Source organism: Epinephelus lanceolatus, chromosome 2, assembly GCF_041903045.1.
Source record: "Epinephelus lanceolatus isolate andai-2023 chromosome 2, ASM4190304v1, whole genome shotgun sequence".
In the NCBI taxonomy this organism is placed as follows: domain Eukaryota; kingdom Metazoa; phylum Chordata; class Actinopteri; order Perciformes; family Serranidae; genus Epinephelus; species Epinephelus lanceolatus.
In genome coordinates this window covers 50,080,110-50,106,001 of record NC_135735.1, presented here as the reverse complement: position 1 = coordinate 50,106,001, position 25,892 = coordinate 50,080,110, and the positions used below count along the sequence as shown (strand labels likewise).

The following is a 25,892-nucleotide window of genomic DNA, read 5'->3' as shown; positions in this document are numbered from 1 at the left end:
AGTAACTGTTGCTGAGTGGCGTGTAATTGAGTAAAAAGAAATCAAAAGTAATCAAATAATGATCCGATAGCGAGGGATTCTGTGAAAAGACTGTTAGGTTATCAAATTCAATTGCATACGTCAGAACTAGATCGAGGGTATGGTTAAAACTGTGGGTTTATGTACACCCTGACTGAAGCCAATGGAGTCTAATAAAGAGATATACACAGTAGCCAGGGAGTCATTATCAACGTCAACATAAATGTTAAAATCGCCTACAATAATAACATTATCTGATTTAAGAACTAAACTGGATAAAAACTCTGAGAATTCAGATACAAATTCAGAATATGGGCCAAGAGCATGGTAAACTATAGCAAATAAAAGTGGCTGCAAGGTTTTCCAGGTCGGATGCAAAAGACTAAGAACAAGGCTTGGAAAGGGGGGAGGAAAGTGGATAGAGCAGGTGTCCCATATATATTGGTTTTGCCACAGCGGCCTGGGTTTGACTCCGGCCTGTGGCACCTTGCTGCATGTCACTCCCTTTGTCTCTCTCTCCCCCTGTCACGCTTAACTGTCCTGTCAATTTAAGGTAAAATATCCCCAAGAATATTTTACTATTTTACTTGCCCATGACTGTACCTTTCTTTAGTTTTATTCATATTTGATTTATTAAAAAAAGTAGCTAAAATAATCTGTCATTCAGTGGCTATTTCATTATGTACTGTAGGCCACCAATATCATATAAAAAGCTACCGTTCACAAAAAAATGTAGCGTGATGCACAACATTTGCTCTGATGAGGGCGCATGTGCGTGGTGTGTCAGATTTGAGATGTGTGGCCAGTAAATGATTGAGTCTAATGAAAAACGGTATGGTTCAAACAGATGTTCATTGGGGAATGACAGCACATCTAAACAGGGTCTGAAGATCCTCTCCTAGCGTAAGGCATTGTGAATTAATTCTGCCTCGATATCGATGGAATTTCCTACATACGAACAACCCATGTCTGTCTGACAGCTTGCTTCAGGCTCGGCAGTAGGGAGGAGACAGGGTGAACTCAGGGTTTCTTAAAGAAAACCTGCCAGCGAGCGGGTAAGGTTCACAGAGTCAGTTGCCATGGTGATTGACTCAGAGTTTGACTTACCTCTCTGTCTGGAACTGAAAACTGAAAACTGAAAACCTGAGTTTCCCTCATTTCAGGGTTAACATACTCGGAGTTTTCACTAAACCCGCTTTCTGGAATACATCCCAGGTGGACACAAACACAATTCCAAATGAATCACTATGCTGCTTTGTAACTGCTATACGTGTATAGTAACAAGCTCACCATGACAGATCAGAAGGTGATGATATGTAAATTTGTGTTCAAAACTTGTTTCCACAGCCCCCAAGCGGCAAAAATCAGTTTTGAGAGGGTACAAAAGGGGCTACAATTTCTACACTATTCATCAGATTTGGACTAGGGCTGTGATGATAACTGCATCACTGGGGGGTAAATCGGGGTTGGGGGGTGGTTTGACCCCCCCCAATTATGACTTCATCCCACCTAAAAGAGGTAAAAATAACAGATGGGGAGGTTGAAACATTTATCTTTCTTATCAGTAATCATGAATATTACACTATATAGTATTTTAAATATTCATGCCAGGACGAAGCTTGTAGTACAATTTCAGACACCCCTAAAGTGGACTATACCATTTCATCTAGGCGAACATCTTGTCTGCCTGCGTCACTCCAGTCATTGCATTGGCTGGCTCACATCCAAGTTTTTAGGAGGGGGAGTGCATAAAAAAAAAAATCAAAAAAATCAGGGTTTCAGAATTACATTGTGTCAGGTGTCTAGACTACATGAATGCTAATGTGTGTCTGGCTTGGCATTTCAATGTCATACAGTATATTATGTGAATGTTAGGTTACACTGGTGCTCAGTCAAGCAGTGAGACAATGAATGTTAGCTAGTATGGGGTGCCGTTTGTAAAGTGTCTCACGCTGAAAATCACATCAACATTTTGCCACATTTAGCTTCAAACAATGTTTAAAAAAGTATTGTGAATTTTTTAACATCACCTTTTACCACATTTACAGCAATATTTGTTAACTTAGAAATATATTAAATAGTTAAATCTAAATATTAAATGTGGCACCTAAATGTTAAATGTTAAATCTAAATATTTAAATCTAAATCTAAATGTTACATCTAAATGCTAAATCTAAATCTAAATGTTAAATCTAAATGCTAAATATAAATATAAATGTTAAATCTAAATCTAAATCTAAATGTTAAATCTAAATGCTAAATATAAATCTAAATGTTAAATGTTAAATCTAAATGTTCTGGGTGAAACTAAATATTAAGCTAATATGCAAATTCACACTGCCGGTCACCGGAAGTACCAAAATAAAAGCTCAAACAATGAGGGTTTGTTCAATCATTGTGTTTATAGACTTTACAAACACCAGATTAGTCTAAAGAGTTAAAAAGTTAAAATGGAAAAAAAAAAAAAAAGATAGAATAAAATCAAAACAAGCTAAAATAAAATAAAACAGTTACAACAGAACAAAGGCCACAGTACAGTACATTTGATAGAATATTTTGCATTAGGGAAAACTGAAACATTAACCTAGCTACTACTTAAAGGCACCCCAAAATCGAACTTTGTGAGCTGTTTTCTTACCTTGAAAATAATGTAATAGAAAAATAAATCCTTATTTTACAGGATCCATATGTTTCTCACTTCTGAATTAATGTAAAAGATGAGAGTCACTCTGACCACTGATTGCAAAAGTTGTTTGTGTGGTACAGTATGTGCTCCCTGAGTTGTTAAACGATGTAAAATATGATTTATCATCATCTACGGACTGCAGACATTTCGTTAAACAAGCAAGATACTGTAAGGATTGTAAGACTTCTGTTACCTGAAGCACGCGCCTGTGCCCCCCCCCGTGGTGGCTGCACCACATTACATTAAAGTATTAGTAATTTTCTTTTTTTCTTCTCTTTTCAACAGTATTTACATTAAAACATTTCAGATAATGACTACATAGCCTTTTGTTTTCATACAGCACACACTTTATTGATTTTCGACAGTTTGTTTCTGAATGAGTACACGCATTTTAGTTAACATTCTGTCATCACTGTTATTTATTTGTATTAATTCAATTGTACCATTTTTCTGTTGCATGATCCCTGCGAGACCTCCCCTGGTTAAAAAGGAAGAGGCGCCCATCAAGATGGCCTTTTTATTGTCTACCTGACAGGAAGTGGGAGAGGCCAACTTGGTGGTGCCAGCAGGGGAGTCTGTCTATTGGGGATCCTATTTAAGTTACTTAATTATGGACTTTAAGTTTGGTTCTTCTTAGTTTGACCATTAGTTTGTTTGTAAATAGTTTCTTGATTTAAATGTTTATTCATTTGCAATTTTTTTTGTTTAGAGTAAATTGTTTGTTCCTGTTTTCCCCCCTTTGTGTGTTGTGAAGGCTAGCCTGTGTCTATATAAGTTCTCCCTTGTGTGTCATTCAGGAGGTCTGTTAAGTGGGTCCATGTCATTGGTCCGACAGCCCATTGGTCCAACATCCCATTAGTCCGATGTCCCGTTGTTCCGATATGTGATTATACTACGCTATACTGTATTTGTGTACCATAGAGGATCAGCAAATGCAACAAAAGTAGGCTACTGGTCGAGATACAAGTGTCATAGAGAGAAGAGAGTGAAACACCATAACCTCCTGTTATTAACTCTGGGGTCCGGGTTGTGTGGGGAGCTCTCCGCGGTGCTGAACAGTTCCCAGCGGGCGTATTTCTGCCTTGATGGTGTGCTGCGACCGGCTCTGGGTCAGCTGGGAAAGGCTTGAGGCGAAGTAGGCTCACAGCTTATGTGTTTGCCACTTTCTTTTTCATTTTAACCCACACCATGATCTTTTCCTAACCCTAACCAAGTGGTTTTTGTGCCTAAACCTAACCAGACCTTAACCACAGGGCATCATGATGATTTCGGAACAATGGGACTTCAGAACAATGGGTTTAATATGGTCGGAACAATGGGATGTCGGACCAATGGGCTGTCGGACCAATGGGCAGACCCCTGTTAAGTTCAGTTCAGTTCAATTTGCTGTTTGTTTAAGTTGACCTCAGTTTGAGTTAAGGGGCCCTACTTTTCAAATTATTTTTCTCTAGTTTTCTTTGCAATTTTGAGAAAGTGATTTTGTTTGTGGGATTAATTTGAAAATAAATTATTATTTTTGTTAAACACACCTGGTGTTCTCTGTGCCTTACTGCTTGGTCCCTGACAATTGGTGGCAGTGGTGAGATCATTCAGTGAAAGAACCCTGGTGTGTTTTTTTTCTCACTCTAATTTTTCCTCTTTTTTGTTTGCTGGAGGAATGTGAGGAAGTAGAGGAGGTCGAAGAGGCAGAATAGGCAGAGGAGGAAGAGGAAGCAGTCAGTATGGGCTGCAGTTGCAAATGGAGGAACAGACACACACTGAGGGAGAGGATTGTGGAGCTACTGGTGGGGTAACAGACCTGGAAGAGGAAGAGGTTAAAGAACCTAGTATTTCAGATCTGGCAAACATCCTCCGGTCCTACATGGGACAACAGAAAGCACGTTAGGGTCAGCAAAACCAGAGGTTCCAGTCATTCCAGTACCAGTTTGGTCTCCTCCAGCAGGAAGTGCAAGCCCAAGCTTTCTCTGGGCCTCAACCTGTTCCAGCACAGAGTCCTAATTAGGGCTGTCAATGAATATTCTAAATTCGAATTTAAATTCGAATTTGAAAAAAAAAAACTGGACCTTCGAATGTGAAAATTGATATTCGATTGTGGAGAAAAAAAACCACCACCACAGCTGTCCTCTTTGCGAGTGGGCGTTGGCCTGGGCCGCTGCACTGAACACACTGCATAAATGCCAGGGCCACGCCGCCCGCGCAAGTGTTGCTGGTCGACAAGCGGTTCTGCTCCCAGCTGTTGCCTCCGTCACCCCCCGGCTTGACACATTTGCTCACGGCGCTGAAACAGAGCTGCGCGGCGCAGCCGGTGTGGATGACACAATCGGTTAACATGGGCGGCGAAAGGAAACTGGCTTAGCTTCTCGGCGCTTCGAGGCTATTTGCAGTGCTTCTGCGGGCGGTGTGGCCACGGGTCAGAGAGGGGGGGTGAGCGAGAGGTCCGCGGTCGTTTATAACGTAATGTTATAGATAATTGTTTTATGTGTTTTAATGTGTAGGTATGTAAATGTTTTCAATGATGTTTATCTTGAAATAAAAATACCTACAAGTAGTTATGTTTCCTTGTATTAATACATTTATAAATATGTTTCCTTGTAATGGTTTGCCCTCTTGTGGACATAATGCGAAAAAAAAAATTCGAATGGTTCGAACCTATGAGTTATTTTTAGAAGGAATATTCGAACATCATTTCTGAGCAATTTTGACAGCCCTAGTCCTAATGTGGTCACCAACTCTGCTGATTTTCCAGCACGGATTGTTTCTCCTCATGAAGGTCAGTCTCGGTTCTTTCGGGAACCTAAACTTCAAAAGTTAACTGATGAAGATGATATTGAACATTTCCTGGTCACCTTTGAGAGAATAGCAGTTGCTTGTCAGTGGCCAAAGTCAGAGTGGGCCTTCCAGCTAATTCCACTGCTAACAGGTAAAGTCAGGAGTGCTTATGTGCACATGGATGTTGATGAATCTCTTGATATTAACCCTGAAACGTCAGAGATTTCATTCTCTCCATGTGGAACCAGAGGAAACGCCAAAGGAACTGTATGTGAGACTTAAAGAGCTTTTTGGAAAGTGGGTGCAACCAAAGGGTAAAACAGCTGATGAAATAAGTGAAACTATGATTCTTGAGCAGTACTTAAGGATGTTATCTCTCGAGCTCCAGGTTTGGATCAAGGACCATGACATGGCTAAGTGCAGACGCGCCAGCTGTCTGAAGTGGCTGTAAATTTTATTGCAGTTTTAGATAAATGTCCTCCAGTTATTTTACCTGCATCCTGTGATTTGTTGAAGATTTTAACAATAAACTGAAGTCAAGCCTCGATTCAGTCGCTGCACTAACAACAAAGATGGTACAAAGTAGGCCGATACCCCCATGGAGAAACGAGAAAATCAAAAAACAAAAGAAATTGCAGGATAGCAGAAAGGAGATGGAGGAAAAACAAATGAACAATTAACCACCAAATATTCTGTGAGCAACTTAAAATATACAATAATTTACTCAGACACGCAAGAAACACCTACTTTGCCAAAATAATCACTAAGCATAAAAAAATCCCAGAGTCCTCTTCTCCACAATCGATCATTTAATCAACCCTAACAAGTTCCGAAGTACTTCAACAGATTCTCTTTGTGAAGACTTTGCAGACCATTTTAGAGGTCAAACTGATGTCATCAGATCTGACATTTTATCCTATCAGAATACAGCAAACACATTTGAATGCTTGTTTTTACCTGAGGAAACACTGGTCAGTTTTGTCCTGGTTGATGCTGAGATGCTTGGTAGAGTTTTCTCCCAAGTGAAACCGACAACTTGTCTTTTAGACCCAATTCCTTCCTCCCCCAATCACTTTTAAAAACATTTTATGGATTCTTTGAAGATGAGCTTGTAAACATTGCGAATTGTTCCCTTCAAATGGGTATTTTCCCTGCTGCCTTTAAAACAGCAGTGGTGAGACCCTTTTGAAGAACAATTTGGATCCTAATGTTCTTAACAACTACAGACCAGTATCCAACTTACCTTTTTTAAATAAAATTTTAGAAAACTTATTTTTATTCAGCTTAATGATTTCTTACATAATAATAACATCTTTGAAAAATACCAATCTGGATTTAGGATGAATCACAGTACAGAGACAGCCCTGCTGAAGATTGTCAATGATCTCAGGTGTAACTTGGGTTCACACAAGTAATCAGTCCTGGTGCTACTGGACCTGAGCGCTGCCTTCGACACAGTAGATCATCCTATTCTTTTAAACAGACTCCAACAGCTGATCGGCCTCTCTGGTACTGTTCTTAAGTGGTTCACTTCCTATCTCACAGATAGAAGATTTTTGGTAAGTATGGATACATGCTCCTCAGAGATCCATGAAATTAAATGTGGTATGCCCCAAAGCTCAATTTTAGGTCCTGTGCTTTTTCATTTGTACATACTCCCACTTGGTTGTGTCATCAGGAGACATAGTATTAACTTCCACAGTTATGCTGATGATACACAGCTGTACATCTCCATGTCCCCTGATGACACAGGGCCAATTGATGCCCTTTTTAACTGTATCTTAGATATCAAATCCTGGATGGCAGAAAACTTTTACAGCTCAACCAGGACAAAACTGAAGTTTTAATCATCGGTCCTGAGGCTTAGAGAGAGAAACACTTATCTAAACTGCAGGCACTGTCCTTAAACCCATCAAATCAAGTTAAAAACCTGGGCGTCATTTTTGACTCTGAGCTTACTTTTATTCCACATATTAAGCATGTAACAAAAACAGGTTTTTATCATCTAAAAAAACATAGCCAGAGTCCGTCCTTTTCTCTCTCGGGCAGAGACGTGTAGTGTAAAAGTCAAAACCCTCATCAGATATTAGACCATATAAGTTGGATGAGATACAAATAGCTATATAACCATGTTAGTGTGTAGACGTTTGCAAAAACTAATCCTGCATTCATGTGTAATATGCAATATAACAGTGTGAACTCTTAGTGACATCTCAGCTGTGAACTCTTATTGACACACATAACCTATCACGCGCTGTGTAATGATATAATGCATTAACCTACACTCACATGATGTTGTGAACTTATAGTGACACTCATACAAGTTACCACGTGCTGTGTGAAGAAGATAGCACACTCACTTGATTGTACTGCTTAATGCACTTAGGAGTTTATATAAAGGTCACACATACATTCAAATGATTGTGTCACGAGGAACTGTAGCATGTGAGTCACCAGGGATCACATGTTTTTCTAAAAATAAGAGCACGAGGGACTGTAGCATGTGAGTCCCCACAGATCACATGGGTTTTTAAAAAATAAAGTGAGAGCGACCCCGGAAATACTGGTGGCAGATTCCAGCTTGAGCAGGAATAAAGGCAAAAGTCTGCTACCAGTAAAAACGGGTCGAAATGGGAAGGACTACAGAAATGGGTGGAGATCTCCTTGACCTCCACTAGCATATAAGCCAGAATGCTGAGAGCAGTTTTTCAGTCGTTCTCCGGAGACTGACTCGTGAGTTTGTCTGTGTTGTTGCCTGTGAACACAATAAACTCGATTGCACCAGACTCTGCCTATCTCCAGTGTTTTTCTAAGTACCTGCCAGCCGAACCTAAGATACTGAATTGACAACAAAAGACATTTTAGAAGAAACAAGGAGGACGGGGTCGGGAGCCGTCAGGCCCAATTCCAGGCACCGATTTCAGTCACCTCAAGTGGCGCAGCCAGCCAGGAGGCAAGGAAGGTCGAAGCCAGAGATCGGGAGCACTGGGCTGTACGTCAGACACACAGGTGGCGCCACCAAATAAGGTAAGCAGAGCCTTTTTCTGTTTAAAACCGGGTGTGTCTGGGGTGCAGTGCTAGGAGCCGCCCAGGTCAAAGGTATTTGACAAATTCCTCTCCTAAAGAACCTAATTATATAATGTACTGATTAAAGAGATATCACGGAAAAGCAACTAACATCACTGGAGACGGGTAACTCTGCTGCAATAAGGTGTGATTGTGGAGCGGAAAGAGTGAATGTGTGTGTTGGATGAATAATAACTAATGAGGTACAGGCAATAAGGTAGTAAGAGTATTTAAAGTATTTAAAGAGACAAAAGTGCACAATAAGAGAAGAAAAGAGTCAGAGGTACTCAAAAGCATATACGTGGTTACCACTGCTGAAACTTGCCAACACTCCCTTTAGCCTGTAGGGGCGGGGGTGTTGAAGCCAGTCGGCAGGTTTGCGCGGGCGGAATGCTAAGCAAATCCGCGGATACCGCTGTTGGCTTGCCTAGCACACCTTTAAGCCTATAAAAGGAGGGTGTGTCTAGGGGAGACATCAGGACTGCATGGGCGGTTTGCTATAAAGAATAAATGAATAAAGGCCTAAAAAGCTTCTGTGGATACCGCTGTTTTGAGGAAAGTGACCTCCCAGCCAAGAAGGAGGGGAGGTCACCATAGACAAAACGGGACTGAACGGGCAGAAAGCTAAAAAAGTGAAGTTAAAAAGCTCCTGTGGATACCGCTGTTTAGGGGAGACCTCTTAGCCAAGAGGGCAGGGGAACTACCTCAGAAAACAGGTCTGAACGGGCAGGTAGCTAAGGAAAAGGAAAAAGAAAAAGAAAAAATTAACTGATCGATCTAAGTGTAAAAACTGTAAATATATCTAAAAGTAATCTGTAAAATAGTATAAACATAATCCTTGACGTCGTTGTGCATGTCATCTACATAGTGTTGTAAATACAGTAAGCTATAGAGGAAATTGTAAAATTGTGGATGTAGAAAAGTGTTGGCAACAGAGATCTAATTAAGGTGTCGAATAAACCAACTAAACAGGCTGCACGGTTGCAATATTGTGTTAAAGGGAAATCAATAGGGCAAACACATAGAGTTACTACTAATAGTCAAAAGGTGAGGGCAAACATAATTCACAGCTGCACCTAAAAATAGATGGAAGAAGGGGAAATCATTGAGGACGAAATTTGGGGAGAAGAACATTGTCTAACAGAGGGCCCTGTAGAATATAGCGGAGTACGCACCCACTTTTGGTTAGAACGGAGCTACATAGATAGCGAAGGGGCTGAGCATTGGCAAGACGAACAAGAGATCCAACAAAAACTCTGGCAAATCACTAAATTTGTTAATTTAAAGAGAATAAAGGAAGAGTATCCAGGGGCCCTGTGGGAAGCGATTTTGCGAAGGCTGTGGGTTCCTTATTCACTAAATCCGCTACTACAGAGTTTGTGTGACAATTATCAGAACGCACCAGTAGCCACATTTCCTCTGCACCAAATACGCATACAAAGCCCAGTGGGAGGGGAAATATACAACCCGCGGCTGCAAATTGTCATCGTGCCCAGAAAAGTTGAGTGGGAAACAGGTAAATTTGGGTGTCTAAGTAAACGGAAGCCCCAAGAGGACGGGTCCTGTGACTTAGAGTACAACCCCTATAGAGAAAAGAAATACAAAACTGCCATAACAGTAGGGAAGATAGTGGTGTTAATACGCACAACAGAAACAGACGAACAGCCAGAAATCCCAAGAGCTAGTGCAGTAAAACAAGGCTTCATGGGAGCCAACCAGGGAAAAATGAAAGAAGGGGTTCTGACCCCGATAGAAATGGTAATAAAACAACACCCAAGTCGGCCCAAGTGCCTTCAGCGCTGTGTGGCCAAATGGCACAAAAGAACCTCCGGGAAGAATCGCTGGCCTATGGATGGTACCTTCAATTTGGCATGCTGTGATGAAGTAGAGTCAGAATTAAGACATATTGAAGCTCCAAGGCAAGCTACAAACTAAAAAACAAGAGAGCCAAAGAAAGAGAAGTGCTAGGATGGTTCAGACAAACTGGAACAAGAATAATGGTGCAGCTGGAGAAAAGAGACAAAGAACACCAGATACAGGAAGAAGTAACGCCCACAGCACCACCCCCACCCATACCGCCACCACCCCCATACCCACAGGAGCCAACACAGCCAGCAATGGGACAGTACGCACTAAGAGGCTCAAAAGTTATGGAAATGGAGGGCCAATTAGAAGGGAAATTCACAGTGACCCTGACAAAAAATAATGACAAGAAACCCAATAGGAGGGGACTACAGGGGCCGAGGAAGAAGTTAAAACTGGAAACAGAACTGTCCTCAGAAACGGAGAGCACTGATGGGTCAACAAGTGACAAGGAGGATGGAGAGTTCACTGAGAGTGAAACTGGACAGCCTCCAATGATATACAAACATCGTAGTAGAAGGAGCAGTGACTGCACCGGAACTACTGCTAGAGATATGACAGACAGCGCCAGTGATGAAGGCTCTCGCTTCACTGAAGGGCAAGCACCAACTGCGGAGCGCAAAGACAGAGGGAGACAGAAGCAGGTGAAAAACGGAAGCAAAGCTCACCATAAAAGTTGTTCGAGCCTCCCCACAGAGAGATCTGGCTCCCCTACAATAGAATTGCGTAAGAAAAAAGGAAAGATTGAGGAATTGAAACCCAGGCCCATGAGTACCTTTGGGTACGAGCACTGGCAACAGATGTTGGAATGGGAGGTAAAGAACCGCCAGATGCGCGAGGAAGAAGATCGCCAGAGGCCAGCTACCATTAGCCCGCCACCATATCCAGACCCACCAACGGAGAGAGAGCCACACAATGAAAGTGATCACAGTCTCCAAGAACACACTCCCAGAGGTGCATCACTGATCGACACCCGAGGACAGGAGCTGCTCAAAGAGCTGGAAGGGATCAGCCGGAGAACAGAAGGCAGATTGCAGCAAATGAGTCAACTATTGGAGACAATACAAGAACAGCAGTTAAAAGAAGAGGGTCTCCAGCAGGAGCCAGAGGAGCCTCAAGCCAGCCCCACCACAGAGCACATCACCTTGACTCTCCAAGGTACAATGATATCGAACAAAACACAGCCCAAAGAGGTACGGGACACCAACAGACGACCAACAACAGACAACAGAGCTCAGAGTCAAGGAGGCATGAGATTGAGAGGAGGAAAAGTCCTCGGAGAGACTGAGGATCTCATATATCTGTATGATGAGGAAGGTAACAGAACCACCATGTGTCCCCTTATAACACAACCTAATGGACAAAGGCAGTACGAGCCCTGGCCTTTCATGGACATGATAGGCCTGGCTGAGCGCCTACCGGCACTCACCGATGGCGCAGATGAATGGATAATGGCTCTAGAAGAAACAACAGCTGGAATACAGCTAGCCTTGGGAGATGTCAAAGCTTTGCTCACCTATGTGGCTGGGAAGCAAACCACCCAGGAAATATTCACAGAAGCCAATGTGGGAGCGGCAATTGGAAACAATTACAGCGATGATGTGGACTTTGGGCATTACCGCTCCAAGGTGTGGCGCCAATTGAGAAAACACTACCCGGCAAAGAGAGACCCATCCAAGTTGGAAGGGGAAACGCTGGGAGAAGACGAATGTCCCTCTAAGTTCCTACACACCTTCCAAAAGAAATGGAAAGAAGAAACAGGAGAAGCATGGAATGCCAATAAAACCACTCAAAGCCTATTCAAAATGATGGTTAAGAAGGCCATGCCAGAGAGTGTACAGCGACGTTTGGAAGATGTGGTGGGACTAATGAAAATGGACTGGCCACTGTTCTCAGAACACATTGTCCACCATGTTGACCTCTACAGAAAAGACAGAAAGAAAAAGGATGAAGAAGACAAACAACTAGTCAACAAATTGACCCAGCTGCAGCTGGGAGAACTGAGCAAGCTGGTCAAAAAAGAAAAAGAGAAATCTAAAATCCAAGCTCCCGTGGTGGCAGCGACCCAAGCAGCTCCTCCAACCATCCAGCCCCAAGCACCTCTGCAGCCACCCCCCACTGACCCCAATGCAACAGGGAAAGACACCCCTACCAACGCCACACATCACCATTATTATTACCAGCAAATACCAAGAGGTGGTGGCAATCAGCGAACCCCCAGAGGGTTGGGCCGTGGGGGACCTGGAGGAAATGCTCAGTCTACAAACTTCAGGGGAGGATGGAAAGGAGGCAGAAACTACATACCAGGGAACCACCATGTCTTCCAGGATGCACCCAAACAGCCACCAGGCCCACCACACGTAGGAGCAGGCTATCCAGGAGCTAACCCAGCTCCACCTGACAATCAATGCTGGGGGTGTGGTCAACCAGGCCATATACGGGCCCAATGTCCTAGCAACCCATGGGAAGGTCCAGCACAGAACTGGCCCAGCATGGAACAGCCACAACCCTGGTAGGGGTGCCCAGGGGAGCCTGAGGGGGAACTAATGTTACCAGCTATATCGCTACAGTCACATGAGGAACCCATCATACCTGTTGTCATCCATGACCGTGAATATCCTTTTATGGTTGACACAGGAGCCACATACTCATGCATTGGAAAAGAAGGCTCCGGGTTCCCCCTCTCTAAGTCATCCATAAAGACCATAGGCTTCTCTGGGAAATCACAGATCATACTGCTAACGGAGCCCGTTCCAATGCTCATTGCAGGCAAAGTCATATGTGCACCTTTGCTATACTCAGCCCATACCCCAGTAAACTTGCTAGGAAGAGACATTCTATGCCCATTAAAAGCAAAAATCATGTGTACCCAAGATGGACTGTACCTGGACTTCCCAGATGAACCCCCACAAAGCATGATGTCACAACTACCCCAAGGTACCACAGACAAACAACAAGCCCTGGCCTACTAGCTTCAGCTGACACCAGAAGACTCACACCTTAAACAGAAATGGACTGAGTGGGAGAGGTGGATTCGCATGCACTATGACACCGCACATACCCCCACTCTGCCGCTGCATTGCACGCTCATGTATGACAGAGATCAGACTCATGTAGATTACCAGGAGTGTTGGGATGTAGGGATCAATAAAAAACCATATCTCATCACCAGTGAAGATATGTTTTTGGGGCCGGAGGGCGTGGCAGCGGCTGTCCGCCTACCGGAAGAATTATCTGGATGGTTTCAAGTACCAAAGTCTACACCGCACGTCACGCTTTTAGTGGCCAAAGATTATGAGTCTCATCATCTCGGTCCTATGGTCAGGCGTGCCCTGCAGGTGCAAGAGTGGGTGCCCACAAACAACAGGTACATTCACATTTCTAAAGATAAGCAGTTCATCAGGATCTCAGTCAAAGTAGGTGATGAGGTTTTAGCAGACAAAGTGGTAATAGATGGAGGCACACCCACACAAATGGCAGTCACCGCAGAACATGAGGAGATGCTAAGCAAAGTTCCATCTCAGTTATGGACAGCACACAAGACTGATGTAGGTTTGATAAAATCAGCGCAACCAGTTCACATTAAGCTAAAACCACACGTTAACTTACCATATCAGCAACAGTACCCTCTCAAACAGCATGCAATTGACGGTATCAGACCAACAATCCAAGGCTTGATTGAAGCAGGAGTTTTGGTAAAAACTAGAAGCCCCTGTAACACACCCATTTTTCCCATCAAGGAACCAAATTCACCAGACTACCGTTTAGTCCATGATCTGCGAGCTGTTAACGCGGTAGTAGACGGAGAAGTACCACTTGTGCCAGACCCACACACGTTGCTTTCCAACATCCCACCAGACACCCAGTGGTACACAGTCATTGATTTGTGTTCAGCTTTCTTCAGCGTACCACTACATCCAGATTCTCAGTATTTGTTCGCCTTTACGTATGAGAATCAACAATATACCTATACCAGGTTGGCTCAAGGGTATTTGGATTCCCCATCCATCTTTAATCGTGTGTTGACACAAGACCTCGCCAGTTTGAACGTGCAAAGCACAGTATTGCAATATGTAGATGATCTGCTCATTTTCAGTCCTACAAAAGAACAATGTGAAAAAGACTCTATTGCAGTGCTCACGGCCTTAGCAGAAAGCGGACACAAAGTCAGTAAAACTAAACTACAGTTCTGCCAACAGTCAGTAGAGTACTTGGGGAGAAGACTCTGTGGGGACAAAAGGTGTATTGCACCATCCCAGTTAGAGGCAGTGATTAAGGCCCCTCAACCGCAAACGGTGGGCCAAATGTTATCTTTTCTGGGCATGACAAGCTACAGCAGACCTTGGATCTGTGACTATGCTATAAAAACTGCTCCCCTCAGGGCTCTGATAAGAGCAGCAGGACAAACAAATAACACAGCACAGTTAACATGGACAGAGGAAGCGGAAGGTGCGTTCCAAGCCCTGAAAATAGACATGCAGTCCGCTCCCGCTTTAGGGACGCCAAACTATGCTAAACCTTTTCATCTCTATGTTGCAGAAAAATCAGGCTTTGCCTGTGCCGTCCTGATGCAAGACACACCCACAGGTAAACAGCCATTGGCGTATTATAGTACTAAACTGGACAACATCGAGGCTGGCCTGCCACCCTGCTATCAGGGGCTGGCAGCCGCTGTCTTTGCCTTCCAGAAAGCTTCATCGCTGACCATGAGACATCCTGTGATGCTGTATACTTCCCACCAAATTCATACACTACTGACTAGTCCACGATTCGTCTTAACACAAGCCAGACGCACGGGCTATGAGGTAATCCTGTCAGTCCCTGAACTCAATATTCAGCGCTGCACCGTCATTAACCCCGCCATTAAACTGATTTTGCCAACAGAAGGTACTCCACATGACTGCATTCACAACACAGACAAGTTTATGCGGGCTAGAGAGGACCTGCATAATCAGCCAATTCCTGCCGACCTCACATTGTTCGTGGATGGCTCATGTTTTCGTGACGCCACTGGTAGCCATGCAGGCTACGGGATTATTCAGCTCAAAAATGACGACCAAACCTTCGCCACACTACAGGCACGTAAGCTTGCTCAGCGCTGCTCAGCCCAACTCGCAAAGATAAAACGTTGACAGAAGCATGTAAATTAGCTGCAGGAAAATCGCTAAACGTCTACACAGACTCTGCGTATGCCTATGGCGTGTGCCATGTTCACGCGAACATTTGGAAACAAAGGGGATTTCGCAGAGCTGATGGCACCCCTGTAACTCATGGAGCTGCCATCCTCGATCTGTTAGAAGCCATGTCGCTTCCCACAGCCCTAGCTGTCATTAAATGTCCAGCCCACCAAAAGACCAACACATTGATAGCTACAGGCAATAATCTTGCAGATGAGGCAGCCAAACAAGCAGCAATAGGGGCAGTAATGGCGCCCATATTAACCATACAAGATTGCGAACCTCTCACATCCTTGCCCTCCCTCATAGCCGCTCAAGATAGAGTAGAAGAGGCTGAGAAATGCTTATGGGTAAAAAGGGGAGCTATTAAGAATACGCAAACGGGCCCAACACGGGGTCCATTGCATGGAGTTTGGCTGGATGCCCATGGCCGCTTTGTACTACCAACTTTACTACTAAGACATGCAATAATTTGGGCGCATGGTAGTGACCATTGCGCAAGGGGGGAGATCCTAAGGAAACTGCAAGCAGTATGGTGGTCGCCATTCATGGCAGCCACGGTGGACAGAGTACTAAATGAATGTGACGTTTGCGCAGAATACAACATCAGGAAAGTTTTTTCGGCCCCATTGGCACATATACCACCCCCAGACGGACCATTCAGACACCTCATGATGGACTATATTGACATGGGACCACAGTCAAGAGTAAGGGGACTGAGATACGTTTTAGTGGTCATATGTAGATATAGTAGGTGGGTGGAGGCAAAAGCCACTGCAAAATCAGATCACAAAACAGTCGCAAAATTTTTGTGTCAGGAAGTTTTCCCGAGATTTGGAATGCCAGACACCATATCATCAGACAACGGCAGCCACTTTGTGTCCAATGTCATACAAGAGACACTAAAGCAATTAGGAATCAAACAAAAATTTGGCTGCATTTACCATCCCCAATCGCAGGGAGCGGTAGAAAGGGCAAATGGCATCTTGAAAACAAAAATAGCCAAGATAGTGGCAGACAGCAGAAATAAGCTTAACTGGGTGGATGCTTTACCACTTGCACTAATGTCTATGCGCTCACAAGCCAGCCGAGTCACGCATCTAACACCGCATGAAATGCTTACGGGCCGGCCCATGCCGCTACCATACTTAAGAGGTCCCCATGAGGGACCGTCCCTGGAAAAGTTGCAAGGTGAAATGTTTGAATACTTACGAAGTCTAACTCGTATCCACAGGGCTGTGTTCCAGCAGGTGAAAGGAGCCACAGAGGACAGAGAGGTCAACATCCCTGCAGACCTCCAGAGAATACGGCCAGGAGAACAGGTGTACGTCAAGGTGTTCAAAAGAAAGTGGGACCAACCGCGAAGGGAAGGTCCATACAAGGTCATATTAGCCACACCAACTGCCTTGAAAGTCGAAGGTAAGGACGTTTGGTTCCATCTTAACCACTGCTGCAGAGCTAACACCCCAGAGAGACCACCTGTTCCCCGACCTAGAGCCAGACAGAGAGCAGTAACTCCAGAGCCACAAGGGGACGGCGAAGCCGCCCCAAGGGCAATAAGGGACCAACCAGAAGGGGATGGCGACGCCTCCCCACAGGAACAGGGGACAAGAAGGTCTACGCGCGTGGCACAGAGACGCAGGGCACAGAGAGCCCAGAGTGACAGCAGCGGTTCAGCCCAGAGTGAGAGCAGTGGGTCCTTACCAGAGAGGGTATCAACAGGAGCAGATAGCTCTTCAGAGGGAGGCTCCTCATCCCCCGGGACTGACAGCCAACCTCAGTCTCATGAGTCATCACCTGCTAGTGATAGGACAAATCATGAGGGGACAAGTGCAGAGAGAGAGGTGGCAGCAGAGGCAGAAGGATCGGAGGGAGTGGGAGCAGAGACAGAAGGAGAAGAAAGAGAGGAAAGCCTTAGCTCAGAAACAGGCGAAGCTAGAGACCCAGAGAGGTCAAACTCAAGCTCAAGTTCAGACTCAGACTCAAACTCAAGCTCAAGCTCAGACTCAGACTCAAACTCAAGAGACACAGACACAAGAGACTCAGACCCCGGAGAGGGACCAGCCCCTCGGCAGACTTAAGGGTTCAGTCAGCATGCAACGAGGTGCTAAAGTAGGCACAATAGCTGTAATAATACTAACCCTATTGCTCATCGCAACAAGAGTACACCAGAGTGAGGGAGCAGCACAGGGTAAAGAAGACCAGAAAGAGAAAGGCGAGTGCTTGCTGGCGCTAGGAGCTTTGGCTGCAAAACAGGGAAAGCTACCTTACAGGGAAACGATACAACTAACCTACTATAAATCACATGCTTACGATGATGTATTGGTGGAAGGCCCAGGAGACATTAGACTGCATGGACGATCCACAGGATCGCGCTGTAGCGTGGAAGGAATGGTGACAGCAAGAGTTTGGTGTAGTATGAGAGGTTGTACTAATATGGAAGTAGGGTTCACTATATCCCTAAAAGTGGCACGACAATGGCTTCAATTAGGCCCCAGATCCCCAAGGAAGCCAAGAGATGTGCCAGTGCAACGGGTGGAATTAGTAAGAACCTCCACTTGGAAGTCCAATGCCTTCTATCAATGGCTGGAATACTCTGCTAAACAGGTAACCAATATTACGTGTGTAGCATGCCACAGAAGGAGGGGCCTACCTAGAGTGAGGCCTCTCCCTGACATAGATAATTGCTGGAAGCAGGATAAATGTTTTGCTGCATGTGTCATGTGGATGGCAGCGGGTAGAGAGAGATGGACCAACACAACGGCAATCTGTCCAGAAAATCTTAAAAATGCCTCTGATCAGTTCCAACAAGAATTCCAGGTACCTCCAGTAGTACATTTGACACCAGACCTCATATTCCCATTTTGCGTAGCACGAGGAAACAAGATAGAACATTGGCTGAGCAATGCCACCCACACTAACACTTCCCAGGAGGCGGAGAGGCTGATTCAATGCAGGTATGAAAAGATCATAGGAAATGTGTCCTCGTCAGCAGGTACACTGCAGCTCTCAGAGGCACAGAAGGTATGTAATACAACTCGAGAAGCCAAAATCCAATGCCACCAGGTGGTCAATGGGGGTGATGATTCTATAGTTCTAGGCCAAAATTATAATGATACCACCTGGATTTGGGTACTAAACTTGACCAATGGTACCACTCTGTTGGTGAACATATTTTGGATATGTGAAAATGACCTTCAGGTAAAAGCAGTACTGCCAGCCAATTGGACGGGACTCTGCGCCCCAGCAATGTTAACAGGACCAATTACGATACTCAGTTTAACTAACAGCACCCCAGCGAGACGCCATAGGTCATCTGAACCTCAGGGATGTTCCTGGGAGGAGGATGCTAGTGTATACATTACATGGGACCAGATACCACAAGGAGTCCCTAGGGACCAACAGGCTATAGCAGATGAATGGATAGAGACAGGCAGGGTATTGGGCTCATGGCCAATTTGGGGAACTGTAGTGAACGCTCAATATATAGCCCGTAATAGCCGTTGGGTAAATTATTTGTGGTATAACCAACAAAGATTTGTGAATTGGACCATAAGGGCCCTTGAAGGAGTGAACGAGCAATTACATGCCACATCCCTAATGACGGTACAGAACAGACTTGTCATTGAGACCCTGCTAGCCCATGATCAAGGCGTCTGTGACATAATAGGGGAACACTGTTGTACTGTCATTCCAATGCACACGGGGGAGGGTGGCAATTTGACCAAAGCTTTGGAAGGCATGCGCACCTTACGAGATCAGCATGTACAACACTCAAACTGGAACACCAGGATCCCCTCAATGTGGGACTGGTTATCAACATTATCCCCTGAAAAAATATTAAAAATGATGGGAATGTTATTGGGAATTGTTGTGTTGGCCCTTTTCACAATAGCCTGCTGTGTTCTTCCCCTGGTGCGGATTGTAATCAAGCGAACAATGACAAGTGTTACAAGACAATTTGTCGTAATAGACCAAGGGCCGCGGCCCACCGGCGCTGAATCTTATGAAGACATGACTGGTTCCCAAAGACAGCTCCTTAAAAAACAAGAGCAGGGCTCAGGTGGAAAATGTAGAAACCAGTATGAGATAATGCTACAAGACAGAGCATTGGGAACTGCTCAATATGGTCAGAGAACTAAGTCAGCAGAAGAAGTGTATGACGAAATTGCATAAGAAGACCCTGGTACCTTTGCTGTCACCAGACCAATACTATTGCTCACCAATACTTAAGCTTCATTATCACTAACATACTAATCCTTCTTGCATGGCTTATGTGTAACGTAAACCTAAGAGTAAATAAGGAGGAGTAAAAACTATTATAGGGAGAATGCACTAAAATGTCCTCTACACCTTTAAGATAAAGCAGAACATGGCTGGGTCTTGGAGAACACCACATCCAGACCAGCAGAACCAGGGAGACCAGTCTGTGTTCTGGTACCAGCAGCAGGGACCACGTGTGATGAGACCCCCTCACCCTCAAACCTACCCCGGGACCGGCCTTCCACTGCCAGCCCATCCCCCTGAGTTGCCACTGGATGAGCTCTACAATCAACTCCACACCCCACAGCCAGCAATCCAGACACTGAACCACCCTCCATCGACCAACCTGATCCGCTATCTACTGTCCCGCCCTAACCCAGAACCAGTTGCAGGCCCCAGCTACACGGGAACCTGCCCAGAATCACTCAACCCAACTGCCAATACCTCCAGTCAGGGAGGTCAAACCCAGATGGGTCCAGGGCAAGGAGCAGATTGGCCTGTTCTTACTTCAGATTGGACTATTGCCACTCCAGGCCCGCGTTACCCCCCCCCCCGTACCAGTCGCCGGACCCAGTACAGCCCCAGGCACCCTCCACCTCACAAGCACCATCCCAAGATGGACCCCCTCAACCCGATGATCGTAAGGACATATTGCCAGCATGCTCCCCTGCCTCATCTGCCACAACAGAGGACAGTGCTGATTATTCATATAGCTATTCACCAACCACCCCACCACCTGTTAAGCCATGTCGGGCTAGCCCACCACCTCGAAATACGGGTCACCTGAGCGTGCACAAGCTAACATCGACAACCCGCACCCTCCTAGAGAGGGAGTACAATGTGGATCCAGACGCAGTAGAAATCAGCCTCCGATGTCTGCCAGATGGAGCACCAGTAACAGCCCAACATCTGAGACTGACAGCCGAACTGCGTAACCAGCTTCATCTTGTTCCCGCGTTGGCTTTTCGCCGGCTGGTGCGCAGTCTTCCCCTCAACCTGCGAAAGAGGCTTCGCAGAGTCCGTCACGGTACCTACGCAATCAGGAAGGGAGAGAATAAGAAGATGCACAGGGCGCAATTGCGTCAACTCGAGCAGCAGGTGCTGGAGCTGCGTGGCCAAGTCTGCGAACTGACTCAGGCCAGGGATGCCTTACAGCAGCAACTTAATGCTTATGAGGCCACACAAGAAGAGGTCGACACACTGAAGAGTCAGCTGGCAAACTACCGACGCTTGCGAATGCCAGCCTACGGGTTCGAGGGACTGTAAAGGGACAATGTTAACAACCACAGTAGCTATAAATCTTGCCAAACTGTAACCACCATATGTGAAAACTATCAGGTATCCTTTGTAGCACATGTTAGTACTGACTGTAGTCACAATCACTGTATATGAATGTCATTCTACACCCTTATGCCACAAGATGACATTATCAGGCTAGCGCTCATTCTCTGTGACTTATGTGTGATATATGTGTGATATCTACTACTGATTTACGGATATAATCACTGGAAAATGATATTATGTATGGTGCTAACAAATCTTAAGCTAATGTTATGGAACTATATAGTCCCAAAGGGGGGATATATATATTTTCACCCCTTTTTCTGTGATTTAAAAAGTGTCGTGTGGGACTATGGAGCCCCAAAGGGGGGAATGTAGTGTAAAAGTCAAAGCCCTCATCAGATATTAGACCATATAAGTTGGATGAGATACAAATAGCTATATAACCATGTTGGTGTGTAGACGTTTGCAAAAACTAATCCTGCATTCATGTGTAATATGCAATATAACAGTGTGAACTCTTAGTGACATCTCAGCTGTGAACTCTTATTGACACACATAACCTATCACACGCTGTGTAATGATATAATGCATTAACCTACACTCACATGATGTTGTGAACTTATAGTGACACTCATACAAGTTACCACGTGCTGTGTGAAGAAGATAGCACACTCACTTGATTGTACTGCTTAATGCACTTAGGAGTTTATATAAAGGTCACACATACATTCAAATGATTGTGTCACGAGGAACTGTAGCATGTGAGTCACCAGGGATCACATGTTTTTCTAAAAATAAGAGCACGAGGGACTGTAGCATGTGAGTCCCCACAGATCACATGGGTTTTTAAAAAATAGAGTGAGAGCGACCCCGGAAATACTGGTGGCAGATTCCAGCTTGAGCAGGAATAAAGGCAAAAGTCTGCTACCAGTAAAAACGGGTCGAAATGGGAAGGACTACAGAAATGGGTGGAGATCTCCTTGACCTCCACCAGCATATAAGCCAGAGCGCTGAGAGCAGTTTTTCAGTCGTCCTCCGGAGGCTGACTCGTGAGTTTGTCTGTGTTGTTGTCTGTGAACACAATAAACTCGATTGCACCAGACTCTGCCTATCTCCAGTGTTTTTCTAAGTACCTGCCAGCCGAACCTAAGATACTGAATTGACAACAAAAGACATTTTAGAAGAAACAAGGAGGACGGGGTCGGGAGCCGTCAGGCCCAATTCCAGACACCAATTTCAGTCACCTCAGACGCTGATGCATGCTTTTATCTCCAGTCGTATTGATTACTGTAATGCCCTGCTTTCTGGTCTTCCCAAAAAAAACTATCTCAGGCCTACAACTTTTATAGAACTCAGCTGCACATGTACTGACAAAGACCAGAAGGCAGGCCCACATTACACCAGTTTTAAAATCACTGCATTGGCATCCCATGTGTTTCAGGATTGAGTTTTTTTTAATGGTTTTTAAATGTCTTAATGGTCTTATTTTTATTTATCTATTTATTTATTTATTCAGTTCAGAGATACAGGGACAATGCACATTAATAAACATTTCTGTAAATGTGCCAGTTTAGCCGTACTGGCTAATTTTCAACTGTAGTCCCTGGGCAGGTGTGATAGGAACTACATGACACATAAAAACAAGGACAACACTATACACTTCATAAGAACACATAAAACGCTTAAGACAATAACACATAAAACATTGAACAAATAAAGCACGCTTCGTGTTATTGGAGCAGGTCATATAGTATGGTCACACACCTGATTGTCTTTTAACCATGATTTTAACTCAATTTTGAATGAATGATATGTGTTATTGTTTCTGATAGTCATTGGCAGACGTATGAGATGCCCTTACTGAAAATGTTGACTGTCCAAAAGCAGTCCTCCTCCTGGGTATTATGCAGTCCCCTCTTGTCGCAGACCTAGTGCGACTATCATTAGTTGTCTTCTGCTTAATAAAAGCACTAAGAGGGGGAGGAGCATCAGTGAATTTGACAAGGTTATCCCAGCTCAGTAAATTATGATTTCTGAGGCAGTGACAATGATGATATCTGTTTGGCTTCTTGTCAAGCAATTTGATAGCCTGATGATATATTGACTGTACAGATCTGAGTGTTGTACAGGAGGCTTGTGCCCAACTAGTCAGACAATATGACAAGTATGACATGATCATGGCATTGAAATATAATGTTGCAGCATTAGTAGTTAGACAGTTCCTGATATGATGAAAATTTGACAGATTGAACTTTATGACATTTGTTATAGTTTTAATTTGTTTTTTAAATGTGAGATTAGAATCAATTATTATTCCGAGATATTTAAAATCAAATACTGCTGTCATCTTTTCACCTGCAACATAAACATGAGGTGTGGGACTATCTGTTGACCGTTTAGTGAAAAAACATACAGACAGTTTTCTTGGTGTTTAAGTGAAGACAGGAGTTAATTTTTTAGGGAGTTTATAATCATTCTTACTTTTGGTTCAGAAATTTCCCTAATCACAAATGCAGGTTGATTATGATTTACAGGCATGACACATGGTGGAGTGATGGAGGTGCTCTGTGTCAATGTCCGTACTGATTCTACAAAAAACGAGTTAAAAGTTGCTGCTATTTGAGCTTCATCCTGTGTGATACTACCATTCACACAGATTTCAAGGCACTTGTCATTGCCAGTATGACGCTTCCCTGTCAGCTGCTTTAAGTTCTCCCAGATTAACTTTGAGTTTCCCTTTGCTTGATCAGTGATGTTAATGAAAAAACTTGCTTTTGCTTTCCTAATTTCTTTTGTTGCCTTATTTCACAGTCCCACAAACTTTAATCTATCAGTGATTAATTTTGATTTCAGAGCTGTTTTTCGTGCCGAATCGCGTTCTCTCATTAATTTATGTATGTTACCATTTAACCACGGAAGAGTCTTTTTTTTGTCTTCAGACAGGTTTAGTTTTCCTTAAAAAATTATTCATTGTACATTGAATTGTGGACAAGAAGACCTGGCAGTCACGGTCAGTATCAGTGTAAGACAGAATATTATGCCAATTGATCCCTTTAATTGCATTTTCAAAGTTACTTTGTTCTCCCTTAGGTATTCTGAGTTGACTGGGCTTTCCTACATCACAAGGACTTGTTTTTTTGTTATTTTAGATTTTTTTGGGGGGGCTTTTTGCCTTTCATGGACAGGACAGATTGAAATGGGGCGAGGGAGAGAGAGTGGGGGTTGACATGCAGCAAAGGGTTGCAAGCTGGAGTCGAATCTGCGACCGCTGCGGCGAGGCATCGCCTCTGTACTTGGGGCGCTGGCCCTATCCACTACGCTACCAATGCCCCGACTAAGGCGTTATTTTGACAGTTTCCTAGCTACAAGGGTTAAATTATGACCTGATAACCCAGTGATCATATTAAATGATTTGACTATTCTCTCTGGTTTATTGCTAAATATCAAGTCAATCTGTGTTTTGGAAGATTGCGTTATTCTTGTTGGTCCCTTAAAGGATAACTTCGGTATTTTTCAACCTGTGCCCTATTTCCCCATGTGTATGTGTGCGTATGATTCATAGGTACAACTCATTTTAAAATTGGTTCAGTATTGAAGGAGGCGGATGCAGCCGGCAGCCGCAAAACGAGCTAAAATGGTAGATATGGGGGCAAATGCGTCCCGTATAAGTTTGCGCATTAAAAGTGCTTTTTTTTCGGATCACCAGTGCTATCTCTGTAACATACTAAGCATTTCCCTTACCCTTCACTTCCTCTGGGCTGTGTGTGACGTCATCTTGCGAGAGCTTTGCTTGTTGCCGGAAGAAAACAGAGGAGCCATGCTGAGCGCCGCTCAGAGTGGCGTTGGTTGTCCCAGAGTACAGTTGAGAGTTTTACTGCATCGGTATCATGGCTGCATATTTACCCGATTTCGAGAATGAAGATGAGCCCTTTTATTACGATGGCCACCCTTACTTATTTGAGCCCGAGTATACGGACGAGGAGCTCCTACAAATTGAAGAGCAGACGAGGATAGACAGAGAGGGCCAACGAGCAGACGAGGGTGAAGCAGCAGCTGCATAAACGCAAATTCCTGAGGACTGGTGGTGCTCCTGTGGTTGCTGTGTCTCCATGCCCACAGAGGAAGAATGTCTGTGTTGCAACGAGTGGGACCTGTTGCCCAATATTCATGGTCTCGATGTGTCCTGGGATGATACAGAAACTACCAAACACTGTGTAACTACGTTAGAGGATTTCCCCCCTCTGATCAACAGGGCAGCGCTGGATACCTTTTTCATGTACCCAAAATAAATTGGAGGAGGCGGCCAAAACCACAGGGACCAAATGATCAACTATCCATCAAGTAAGCATAATTAATATGTCTTTATGCATGTAATACTGATACCTAGAATTGTCTCCGAGACACACATTTACTGCAAGCAAAGCTCTCGCGAGATGACGTTACACACAGCCCAGAGGAAGTGAAGGGTAAGGGAAATGCTTAGTATGCTATTTACAGAGATAGCACTGGCGATCTGAAGCGGTCAGTGGCGAAAAAAAGCACTTTTAATGTGCAAACTTATACAGGGCGCATTTGCCCCCATATCTACCGTTTCGCGGCTGCCGGCTGCATCCGCCTTCCTCAATACTGAACCAATTTTAAAACGAGTTGTACCTATGAATCATATACACACATACACATGGGGATATAGAGCCCAGGTTGAAAAATACCGACGTTATCCTTTAATTAGCTGTGTCAGGTCAAAGGTATTTGCCTGCTTTTTTTTT

General features: G+C 44.3%; 1 protein-coding gene across 3 annotated transcripts in view; it reads right to left on the bottom strand.

The window, feature by feature from the left end:
* Nucleotides 1–25,892, bottom strand: part of c1qtnf4 (C1q and TNF related 4) — a 147,766-nt gene that overhangs the window by 99,782 nt on the left and 22,092 nt on the right. The gene's annotated exons all lie outside the window — the stretch shown is intronic.